The sequence below is a fragment of the Pseudophryne corroboree genome, unplaced genomic scaffold, assembly GCF_028390025.1.
Source record: "Pseudophryne corroboree isolate aPseCor3 unplaced genomic scaffold, aPseCor3.hap2 scaffold_321, whole genome shotgun sequence".
Lineage (NCBI taxonomy): Eukaryota > Metazoa > Chordata > Amphibia > Anura > Myobatrachidae > Pseudophryne > Pseudophryne corroboree.
The window spans coordinates 422,447-435,524 of record NW_026969892.1 but is presented as its reverse complement, the minus strand read 5'-3'; positions in this window follow the sequence as shown (position 1 = coordinate 435,524).

The following is a 13,078-nucleotide window of genomic DNA, read 5'->3' as shown; positions in this document are numbered from 1 at the left end:
GCACACACAGACGCAGCACCTGACACTCACACGGACCTGACACACACGCACACACTCACACGCGGCGCCTGACGCACATAGACACGCGGCGCCTGGCGCACACGCGGCGCCTGATGCACATGCGGTGCCTGACGCACACGCGGCGCCTGACACACACGCACAGGCAGCGCCTGGCACACACGCACAGGCAGCGCCTGGCACACACGCACAGGCAGCGCCTGGCACACAAGCAGCGCCTGACACACACAGACATGCAGCGCCTGACACACAAAGACACGCAGCGCCTGACACACACAGACACGCAGCGCCTGACGCACAGGCAGCGCCTGACACACACGCACACGCAGCGCCTGACACACGCAGCGCCTGACACACACACGCACCTGACACTCACATGCTCCTGACACACGCAGCACCTGACATACTCACACGCAGCACCTGACACACACGCAGACACGCAGCATCTGACACACACACACGCAGCACCTGACACACACACGCAGCACCTGACACACAAACACGCAGACACGCAGCGCCTGACACACACGCAGACACGCAGCGCCTGACACACACGCAGACACGCAGCGCCTGACACACACGCAGACACGCAGCGCCTGACACACACGCAGCGCCTGACACACACGCAGCGCCTGACACACACGCAGGCACGCAGCGCCTGACACACACGCAGACACGCAGCGCCTGACACACACGCAGCGCCTGACACACACGCAGCGCCTGACACACACGCAGCGCCTGACACACACACAGCGCCTGACACACACGCAGACACGCAGCGCCTGACACACACGCAGACACGCAGCGCCTGACACACACGCAGACACGCAGCGCCTGACACACGCAGACACGCAGCGCCTGACACACACGCAGACACGCAGCGCCTGACACACACGCACACACACACACACACACACAGCACCTGACACAGATATGCAGCGCCTGACACACACACGCAGACATACAGCGCCTGACACACACACACGCAGACATGCAGCACCTGACACACACATGCAGCACCTGACAGACACACACACACACCCACACACACCCACACACACACACAGACATGCAGCACCTGACACACCCACACACACACACATGCATCACCTGACACACCCACACACACACAGACATGCATCACCTGACACACCCACACACATATACAGACATGCAGCACCTGACACACACACACACACACACACACAGACATGCAGCGCCTGACACACACACATACAGACATGCAGCACCTGACACACACACACACACATACAAACATGCAGCACCTGACACACACACACACACACACACGCAGCACCTGACACACATATATACATGTGGCATTTAACACACACACGCACAGCACCTGACACACAATCATATACACTCAGAGCACCTAACACACACATACACTCGCAGCACCTCACACACACTCGTATACACACGCAGCACCTGCCACTCACACATATATACACATGCAGCACCTGCCACTCCCACATACATGAACAGCACCTGACACACACATACACGCGCAGCACCTGACAGTCACACACATACAGATGCGACAGCTGACACAAACACATACACGCTCAACACCTGACACCCACGTGGCAGCTGACGCATACAAATGTAGCACCTGAAATACACACATATACACGTGCAGCACCTGAGACACACACATACACGTACAGCACCTGAGACACACACACACACATGTATGTACACGCGCGGCTCCAGGCACACACATACGTACGTACACACACGGCACTTGACACACACACACGTACAAGCGCGGCACCTGACACACACACACACACACACGTACGTACGTACGTACGTACGTACATGTGTGGCACCTGACACACACACGTATGCACACGTGTGGCTCCTGACACACACGCGCGTTGCTCCTGACACACACACATGTACGTATGCGCTCGGCTCCTGACACACACACGTATGTATACGCGCGGCACCTGAAACCTACACGTATGTACGTATACGCGCGGCTCCTGACACCCTCACGCATGTACACGCGTGGCTCACTGGCACACACACACACGTACACGCGCGGCACCTGACACATACACGCGTGTACGTACACACATGCACAGCACCTGACATACACACATGTAGGTACGCGCCACCTGACACACACACACACACACACACACGTACACGCACGACACCTGACACACACGTACGTACGTACGTACGTACGTACGTACGTACGCGCACGGCACCTGACACACACGTACATACTAGTGATGAGTGGGTTCGGTTCGTCGGAATCCGGACCCCCCGAACTTCACCCATTTTACATGGGTCCGAGGCAGGTTCGAACCTTCCCGCCTTGCTCGGCTAACCCGAGCGCGCCCGAACGTCATCATCCCGCTGTCGGATTCCCGCGAGATTCGGATGTCTGCATTCGTGGAAAGGGGTCCCATGTGTAAACATGGGACCCCTTTCAGTCCGTCTGGTCCGGGTGTTCGGTTTGTTGTTTTGCCAAGTACGTGGAGTTAATCTGGAACCTGGATCAGGTGAGTATAATTATCTTTTATTTTCAGTTACCCGTGGATTCTACTTGGAGAAGAGGACCGACTGCTTCGTGTCAACATAGGTAAGTATGTGTGTGTCGGCAGGTGTGAAATAAAGTTATACTTTCACGGTGTCTGTGTCCTGTTTTTATTTGGGTATTTTTTCCCCAGTAGAACTACAGGTACCAGCGGGCCCGTTTTTCTCCCGCATGCTGGTACTTGTGGTTCTCAAAGTACCAGATTGCGGGGGAGGCTTGCTGGGACTTGTAGTACTACTGGAAAAAACAATATTCTTTCAATTTTCTCAAGGCTATCAGCCTCCCATCCGCAGCCCTTGGATGGGGGGGACAGCCTCGGGATTCACCCCTGGCCCTTGGGTGGCTGGGGGGGGGCCTTGATTGAAGGGGTCCCCACTCCCCCAGGGTACCCCGGCCAGGGGTGACTAGTTGGATATTTAATGCCACGGCCGCAGGGCACTGTATAAAAGTGACCCCCGGCTGTGGCATTATCTGTCCAGCTAGTGGAGCCCGATGCTGGTGTAAAAATAATGGGGGACCCTACTCTTTTTGTCCCCCGTATTTTTTGCACCAGCACCAGGCGCAGAGCCCAGAGCTGGTTTTAAAAATACGGGGGATCCCCTGTCCGTTTTTCCCCCGGATTTTTAGAACCAGGGCCGGCTCAAAGAGCCCGAGGCTGGTTATGCTTTGGAGGGGGGACCCCACGCAATTTTTCTTTTCCGGGTTTTTCACATTCCATTTAAAAAATAATAATAATAATAATAATCTTTTAAAAAATATATAAATAATACTTGTGCCTCCAAAAAAGACAAACCAAGTACCTAATCCCTTCTAATATAAATAGATATGCTATTACCCCAAAAAAATATTATTTTTTATTAGATTCCGCCTGCAAAGTGTGGCGGATTGAAAATGACGAATTTACTGTTTAAAAGCACTGTTGTCGAATTTACAAACTTCAATTGAATATACTTTTGTTGAATTGCCGCATTTGTACCATTGCAGAAAAGTCGAATTTGTCAAATGTCGAATTTTAAAAAGTCGAATTTTGAAAGGATGCAAGATTAGGCCCCGCCCCCTTCTTCACATCAGCCGTCCCCTTCTGCCCCTGTACCTTGCTCTCTCCTGTCTGTGCTCTCTCCCGTCTGTAGGACTAGGCCCCGCCCCCTTCTTACCCTCCAGTGACTGCTCTCTCCTGACAAGTGGACCAGGCCTGCCCCCTACACGCTGCTGGTGTCTTCATTGTTACTTGGTCTGGAGCTCCGTTGGGGAGAGAACTCACGTGAGCTCATTAAGAATGAGGAACTGGGATGTTTTAATTTTATTGTGAGTAGTGTAGTGTGGTGATGTAGTATGTTGTATGGGGGGTATAGTGTAACTATGAAGTGCAGCATATGGGAGGGCTATAGCATAGTGATGTAGTGTGGCATATGGGGGGTGGTAGCGCATAGGCGTGCGTACAGGGGGTGCCTGGTGCGCACAGGCACTCCCTAATGTCCAGCACCGCTGCACGCCACGCTTGCTGTGGCACAGTGATCGCTGAGTGTGTGATCGGTGGAGCCTAGCCTGTAGCTCATTTCCGTACCTCCCACCACCGCTGCGCCCGCCCCCCCTCTGCCTGCTGCTAATACTATGCTGAGTGCATTCGTCGGCGGCCTCACTGGGGGGACTGGTGTCACCTTGCAATGTGACGTGGTGATGTCCGCCTATGCTCTCCTCCCGCCCACCCGTGCTTTCCTCCCGCTGCGGTCTCTCAGTCCTAGTGTGCCGCGGCTGCCACACCACTAGCAGTGTTCCTCTAGGGGGGACTGGGAGCCGCCGGCAGACACATTCTGCTGAGACTTACTTGTCAGTGCGGGTTCCGGATGGCAGGCGGCGGGTGGGAGGGCAGACGGGGAGCAGGTGTCACAAGGAGTGTGTGGGTAACTAATTCACAATACTTCCGCTCAACGTGGCACTGCTGGTCCTTCATCTCCCATGTCTCTTCACCAGGTGGCGGGCGGCCCGGAAATTAAGTGATGTGTTGTGCAGCAGTCAGTGTGAAGTGACTGTGAGTAACACTGATGGTGCTGATGATGCTGCTGCAGAATCGGGAAGCAATTAATTCATAAATATAATGTACTCAGTGTATTATACATACATAAACATGTACATACGTGTATTTGTGTATACATGTATATACATGAGTGTGTGTGCATATATATATATATATATATATACAGCCAGTTCCCAGGAACAAAAGTCCTCCCCCGCTTCCGCTAAGTCCACAGCATGACGCTGGGGCTCCACTGGTGGAGCCAGGTGCGGTGGGGGCCCGTCTCAAGTGCTTCAGCAATCAGTGGGCTTGCTCACAGGTGGATCCCTGGATTCTACAAGTAGTGTCTCAGGGATTCAAGCTGGAATTCGAGACGTCTCCCCCTCGCCGTTTCCTAAAATCTGCCTTGCCAACATCTCCCTTGGACAGGGAGGCTGTGATAGAGGCAAATTCACAAGCTGTATTTGCAGCAGGTGATAGTCAAGGTACCCCTCCTTCAACAAGGAAGGGGTTACTATTCCACAATGTTTGTGGTACCGAAACCGGACGGTTCGGTGAGACCCATTTTAAATTTTAAATCTTTGAACACGTATATAAAACGGTTCAAGTTCAAGATGGAATCGCTCAGGGCGGTTATCTCAAGCCTGGAGGAAGGGGATTACATGGTATCACTGGACATCAAGGATGCTTACCTGCATGTCCCCATTTACTCTCCTCACCAGGAGTACCTCAGATTTGTGGTACAGGACTGTCATTCTGCGGCGGGACTGCCGCATTCTAGATCAGTAAAAGCCCATTCCACGAGGAAGGTGGGCTCTTCTTGGGCGGCTGCCCGAGGGGTCTCTGCTTTACAACTTTGCCGAGCTGCTACTTGGTCGGGGTCAAACACATTTGCAAGATTTTACAAGTTTGACACCCTGGCTGAGGAGGACCTAGAGTTCGCTCATTCGGTGCTGCAGAGTCATCCGCACTCTCCCTCCCGTTTGGGAGCTTTGATATAATCCCCATGGTCCTTACGGAGTCCCAGCATCCACTTAGGACGTCAGAGAAAATAAGATTTTACTCACCGGTAAATCTATTTCTCGTAGTCCGTAGTGGATGCTGGGCGCCCATCCCAAGTACTTGTACATAGTTATTGTTAACAAAAGGGTTATTGTTGAGAGCCATCTGTGCAGAGGCTCCGTTGTTGTCATACTGTTAACTGGGTATAATATCACGAGTTGTACGGTGTGATTGGTGTGGCTGGTATGAGTCTTACCCGGGATTCAAAATCCTTCCTTAGTGTCAGCTCTTCCGGGCACAGTATCCTAACTGAGGTCTGGAGGAGGGTCATAGGGGGAGGAGCCAGTGCACACCAGGTAGTCCTAAAGCTCTCTTTAGTTGTGCCAAGTCTCCTGCGGAGCCGCTATTCCCCATGGTCCTTACGGAGTCCCAGCATCCACTACGGACTACGAGAAATAGATTTACCGGTGAGTAAAATCTTATTTTATATATATATATATATATATATATGACTTGGGGTTTGTTTTATTAGATAGAGCATGTCCCTGTGAAGTGCCTTTTGGGGTTGTGGTTTTTCAGAAAGTTTTAGGTTTTTTTTAATTAAGAGAAATATGCCCCATTATAGAGATCGGGCATTTCAATTTGTTGCGCCTGCGCAGTGGCCGCCAGCAGGGAGTGTACTAGAGTGCCTTCTCTTGAGAGCCGCAATATGGCCGCCTTCTCCCCGGTTATTCTGTAAATAGGAAAATAACCTCACAGGTTCACATAGGGCAGAGTTGCCACTACTAGTGCAGGGCTGTAACTTACAGTACTAAGGAAAAGCCATATACTAAAGCGGCACGGTGACCTCACCCCTCTCAGAGACACCAGGGCGCAGCACACTGGTACACACACCTGTTAGCTCAGGGCAGCACTATAGGACCCTCCTGTAATGCTGTGCTGGCGGCGTGTAGTGATCAGGGCACTGGGAGACTGGCTGGCTGGTCTCCGTCTCTGCTGCCTATAGAACTTCCACCTCTGTTATATATCAGGGCTGCTCTCCTGTTATGATTCCAATACTCTGGTCTGGGGATATCTTATAGCAAGGACCTGAGTACTGGAACGTAATGCTTGGAAAGGGAGTGGGAACTGGAATAGCCCCTGGCGCCCTATCTCCGTTGTCTCGCCCGTGCTGTCAGAAATCTCTTGCGAGACTATGGTTGCTTGGGCCCATGGCAGCCGCGTTTGAAGGGCGGATTACGTCTGCCCAACTCCGATGCCCCCTCAGGTCTTAATGGGAGACAAAGAGAAATCCGAGACAGGGTGATAACAAGGGGCCCTCTACTTAACAACAAAGCCAGGGGCTCAAAACTAACTTTAAACTAGAGTATGTGCGGAAAACCGCCAGGGAAAAGGACAACCAAAATACCCACTTGTCCACTCTTCTACCCGGCACCGGCGAGTTCCGGAGAGGAGTGTGGGAGCGTAAACCTCCGCAAATGCACCAACACAGAATACAAAATAAAGCGGCCTAGGCCGCAGCACGCGGCAGAGCCGCCACTCACGAAAACCACACGAGATCCTCTAGCGACTGTTGCGGGTAAATGAGGACTGGAAGACTCCTTGGGAAGAGATGACAACACTAAGATTCAGGAACTCTGAGGACAGGAATGACCGGACACAGCAGAACTGGAACAGACGTCAGCAAACCAAAGCAGCATGCAGGAAGCTATTACCGGCGTCTGTGTGAAGCACTGAGAAGGTATTTAGCAGGGAGTCCTTCAATCAGAAGTTCAGAGCCTGATTAGCACAATGCCGTGCAGCTGCCTTGCTGCACGACCAGAAGACAATGTGTGTGTGTAGTTCACTTGATTGACCCTGCAAGGGGAGCGCAGTCCGTCCGTGGCGTCCCCGTTGCTAGGGTCCAGGCGGCTCAGCGCGCCCGGCATCCTAGCGTTGCTAGGGAGCCGGCGGCTAGCACGCTCGGCGTCCCTAGTTGCTAGGCGCCGGGCCGCGAGGACATCGCGGACCACGGCGCCTAACACCTGTGTGTTCTCTTCCTCTCCTACCTCACACTGGAACTGGCCGCCCAGAGAACGAGAGGGCAGCGGCTGACATCAGAGAGGGTGCAGCAATCTGTGTGGGCAGAGCCCCTCACAGCAAGGTGTCCTTATGCTGTGCCCCGTGTAATCACTGTGATCCATACAGACTCACCCTGGTATGCTCTCTATTATTTATTTTTTTACACTGCGGCATGCTCGAGGGAAGGGAGCAGGCACCACCCCACCGCCACTACTCCTCCGCCAGCATCACTGCCGAGCCGGTCAGTGTTCCGGCGGCAATGAGCAGTAGGCAGCCACCAGCAACAACAGTCAGGAAGCTGTTACTCCCGGCAGCAGTAGCGTCAAGCTGCAATTCAGCCAGCGGCACGATGATCCGGGAGACAGTGGCAGCACAGGGAAGCAGTACCCCCTCCAATCGCAGCACCAACTAGGAAACTGAGGCAGCAACCTGCCCCCAGCAGCAGCACCACCCTGATGATAGGTAAGATGCATTTTGGTGTCACAAGAAGGTGGCCGGAGTAGTGGCTGGCTGTGGTCACACCCCGGGGAAAAGTGATAGTGATTTCAGTGTTCCCTTGCGCGGGGATTGGATGTGTAGATGTATGGAGGCTATGTATGTATAGATGTGAGCGGCAGTGTGCGGATGTATGAGAGCGGCAGTGTGCGGATGTATGAGAGCGGCAATGTACGGCTGTATAACTGCGTCGGTGTGCGGCTGTATGAGTGCGATGGTGTGCGGCTGTATGCGTGCGGCGGTGTGCGGCTGTAAGAGTGCGGTAGTGTGCGGCTGTAAGAGTACGGCTGTAAGAGTACGGCTGTAAGAGTACGGCTGTAAGAGTGCGGGGTTGTAAGGATGTATGAGAGCGGGGTTGTACGGATGTATGAGAGCGGGGTTGTACGGATGTATGAGAGCGGCAGTGTATGGATGTATGAGAGCAACAGTGTACAGTTGTGTGAGAGCGGCAGTGTGCGGATGTATGAGAGTGGCGGTGTACGGATGTATGAGAGCGGCAGTGTATAGGGAGGGATGTCGGAATGCTGTTATAGGGTTCCTAATACAAAATGCCACGTTGGGCTTGATGGGCAGGTAGTGCGGCAAGCACACCCAAATTGGCATCTGACGTCGCCTGCAGTCCACACTGTTGTGAGGAGTCAGAGTTAATTTTGACTGTGTAGTGTACTCACAGAGGACCTACCGCCCGTCCCCTCCTCGCATCTGAGCAGCAGGTCAGGCTCTTATTTTCTTTTTAATCAGGAGAGGCCGAGTGAACTGTGAGCAGGGGGGCAGAGCTACATGGGACCCAGAGGGGCTGCTGTGCTGTCAGAGAGGGAGAGGAAGAGAGAGATGAAGCTACTGCAGATCCCCAGCTGATTGTGAGGTGCCGGGTTGAAGGGTGATGTGATCACCCTTCTCCCTCGCTGCCGCTGGGGACCGCATCTAGGCTTCCTCCATCGAGGGCATGCGGCGCAGCAGTGGGCAGCGTGTAATGAGTTTGTCTGACTCATTATACTGCTGCCTGTTGTGGACACCTCCGTCCGTACGGACTGGTGTACATGCCCAGCACAGAGGTGACAGTGTTGGTGGAAGTGCTGCCCAGTTCTGACCCTGCAGGCCTCCCTGATCTGACTGCGGCCGCTGCTACTGCTGCGGCCCGAAACCCCTGCCGGTCCCCTCCATAGACTTCTGCCTGTCCAGCGCTGAGGTACTAGGGGTATCCCAGCTGCGGGAAGGGTATGTCTCTGGCTTTCTCTCCGGCAGGGGAAGGTGACAGCGGCGGAGGAAGTGTTGCCCACCTCAGACACTGCAGGCCTCCCCGATCCAGCTGCGGCCACAGCTGATGCTGCCAGAACCCCCTGCTGGTCTCCTTTGTTGACTGCCGCATGGCCAGTGCTGAAGTACTGGGGGTAGGCCAGCTACGGGAAGAGTGTCTCTGCCTCGGGCTCTCTCTCTCTGTCAGGGGAAGGAAGGGCTGATTCTCTGGCACAACAGGGAGGGCTAGGCTGCAGGAACACAGCACTGGAAGAAACAGGAGGCCGAACTCATGACCAAAAAGTGAGCAGTGCAGTGATCAGCCCCCTAGTCTTTCCCTCTCTCTGGGTGCAGAGCTGTATTCTACAGAGAGAGCTGGGATGGGAAGAAGGGGAACGGCACCTGACACACACATACACATGCGGCACCTGACACACACACACACACACGTAGCATCAGACACAATAAAATAAACATGCAGCACCTGATCCACACATACACGCGCAACACCTGACACACACACATATACACGTGCGGCACCTGACACACACACGTACCATCAGACACAATAAAATAAACATGCAGCACCTGACACATGCATATACACGCAGCACCTGACACATGCATATACACGCAGCACCTGACACATGCATATACACGCAGCACCTGACACATGCATATACACGCAGCACCTGACACATGCATATACACGCAGCACCTGACACATGCATATACACGCAGCACCTGACACATACATATACACGCACACCATCAGACACACACATACACACGCAGTGCCTTACTCACACACTCATAGACACGTGCAGCACCTGAGGCACACACATGTACACGCGCAGCACCTGACGCACACACATGTACACGCGCAGCACCTGACGCACACTCATGTACACACGCAGCACCTGACGCACACTCATGTACACGCGCAGCACTTAATGCACACTCATGTACACGCGCAGCACCTGACGCACACTCATGTACACGCGCATCACCTGACACAGACATACGTATTCATGCACAGCACCAGACATACACTTGTACACACGCGGAGCACCTGATACTCACACACATATACACCCGCCACACCTGACACACACACACACACACACGTGCGGCAGCTGACGCATACACACGCACCATCAGACACACTCATATATACACGCAGCACCTGACACACACATACACACAGGAGCTGACACACACATACACAGGCAGCACCTGACACACACACATATACACGCGCAGCACCTGACACCACGCACTCACACGTACAAGCAATGCATTTCACGCCTACCTCCAGCCTCAGTTACAGGCTGCTGCCGCCTACCCCCCTCCCTGCATCAGCTGCAAAGGCAGCAAAATATTTTGACCAAAGTCTAAAGGCCCGTACACATTAAACGATGTCGCTCTGTGAGCTACATCGTCTAATGTTTCCCCTCCCGGGCCGGCCGGCGGCCGACTGTACACACTGAGCGATATGACCGCTCATATCGCTCAGTGACGTCACGCCCCCGCCAGCCCTGCATGAAGGTCGTGGACGACAGTCCACATCCTTCCTGCATGCCCTACCGACAGCGAAGATTGTTGCCGACCCGCGGGGCCGCGCATCGTTTGTCGCTGGCTGCATACACACTTAACGATAAAATGAGCGACGTCGCTCATTAAATCGTTAAGTGTGTACGGACCTTAAACAATTTGGTTTGGTTAATAAAATAATTTTGCACAGAACAGTGATGTTATACGAACATTTTCATTAAACATTTAAAAAATCAAATGTTTATTCTTACAGTGAAATTTTACATTTCTGAATAAAAAAAATAAATGTAAAAAAAGCGATGAAATTCCATAGACAAAAAACCTTACGGTTTCACATGTCCCATTAAGGCTTCTTAGACATGATCGAAATTTCAGAAGCCTGTTGTAACTCTTCCACTCAAACTCCAAAAAGCAATGAAATTCCGATCATTAAGGCTGACGCCTTAATGGACGTGTTCCTTGCGCAATACAGATATGGTATGCCATCACAGCCTGTGGGTAAGTGCAGATTCAGCACTCTCACAGAGTGAGATTGCTGTCACTCACACAATGGTGGAGCTGCTAATTCACAGATTTGTGTGCTCATTGGAATACACACATGCAGTCTATGCAACTGAAGGTCTGAGCGGAAGACAAAGCTGCTCAGATGAGGTAAGAGTGTTGTTGATTGGAGGGAGGAGAGCGGTGTGGATGGGGGAACAGAAGTGTGTGGATAGAGGGAACACTAAGCAGCACTAATGGGGGGGACAGAGAAACACGGGGTAATTCAGACCGCAGCAGCAGCAGCAGCGATTGCAGTCTGAATTAGTTTGTGAGGTGCGCACGTGCAATGGCCGCACTGCGCGTGCGTACCCCAGGAGCCCAGTGAGATGCTATCACACTGCCTGATTGATAGGCAGAGGTGGTTTGGGGAAGGAGGGGGGCGTGCAAACAGCGTTAGAATGCCATTGGCAGGGCATGGTCTGCACAACGGAGGCGTTTCCGGACCACTGGGGGGTGGGCTGTGGCGGTTATCCCCCTGCCAAGAGCGCAGGATCCACTAAATTTACCTTCAGGATGTCAGCTACATGAATAGGGTAAGAGTGGTGTGGATAAGGGGTAGATTAAGCAGCAAGTATGGGAAGGGAGACAGAGCGGTGCAGATGGGGGAAATGGTGCAGATGGGTTGAAAACACTGGCATGGATGGGTAGAAAACTGGTGCAGATGGGAGAGAAGACAGTGTGCCATGTACTGGAGGAGGCAGAGTGACGTTGAAGAAGGAAACACTGAGCAGCACAGAGAGAAGGAAACGGTGGTACAGACAATGCACAGGTGGGGAAAGACAGATGGTACAGATAAGTTAGTACAGACTAGCACAGATGGGAGAACACAGCAGTAGGGATTGGGGAAGACCGGGCAGCATGGGGGTGTATAGGGGAAGTAAGTGTAGATGCATAGACCGTAGATGGGGTATTATAGTTTAGCAATTAACCAAGATGTTTGAGGGAGCTAAATGTGTATACTAAGTGAGATGGATGTATGGAGTTAGAAGGATGTTGTAACAAGGTGGCTTTGTTGTGTTGACTGAATGGGATGGTTGTGGGCACTGTGTGGGATGGGAGCACCACAAAACTGCTCAGACCTTCAGTTGCATAGACTGCATGTGTGTATTCCAATGAGCACACAAATCTGTGAATTAGCAGCTCCACCATTGTGTGAGTGACAGCAATCTCACTCTGTGAGAGTGCTGAATCTGCACTTACCCACAGGCTGTGATGGCATACCATATCTGTATTGCGCAAGGAACACGTCCATTAAGGCGTCAGCCTTAATGATCGGAATTTCATTGCTTTTTGGAGTTTGAGTGGAAGAGTTACAACAGGTTTCTGAAATTTCGATCATGTCTAAGAAGCCTTAATGGGACATGTGAAACCGTAAGGTTTTTTGTCTATGGAATATATATATATATATCACAAACATATATGATTCATACATATATCACACACACATACATGATACATACATGAGAAAGACCTGGGATGGTGATGAGGCCAGGGCCCCCTGCTGATGTTGCGTTGAGGAAGGCAGTGTTCCAGGGCGGATGCCAGTCGGGGAGAGCGCCGCGCAGCCCGGGAAAAATACT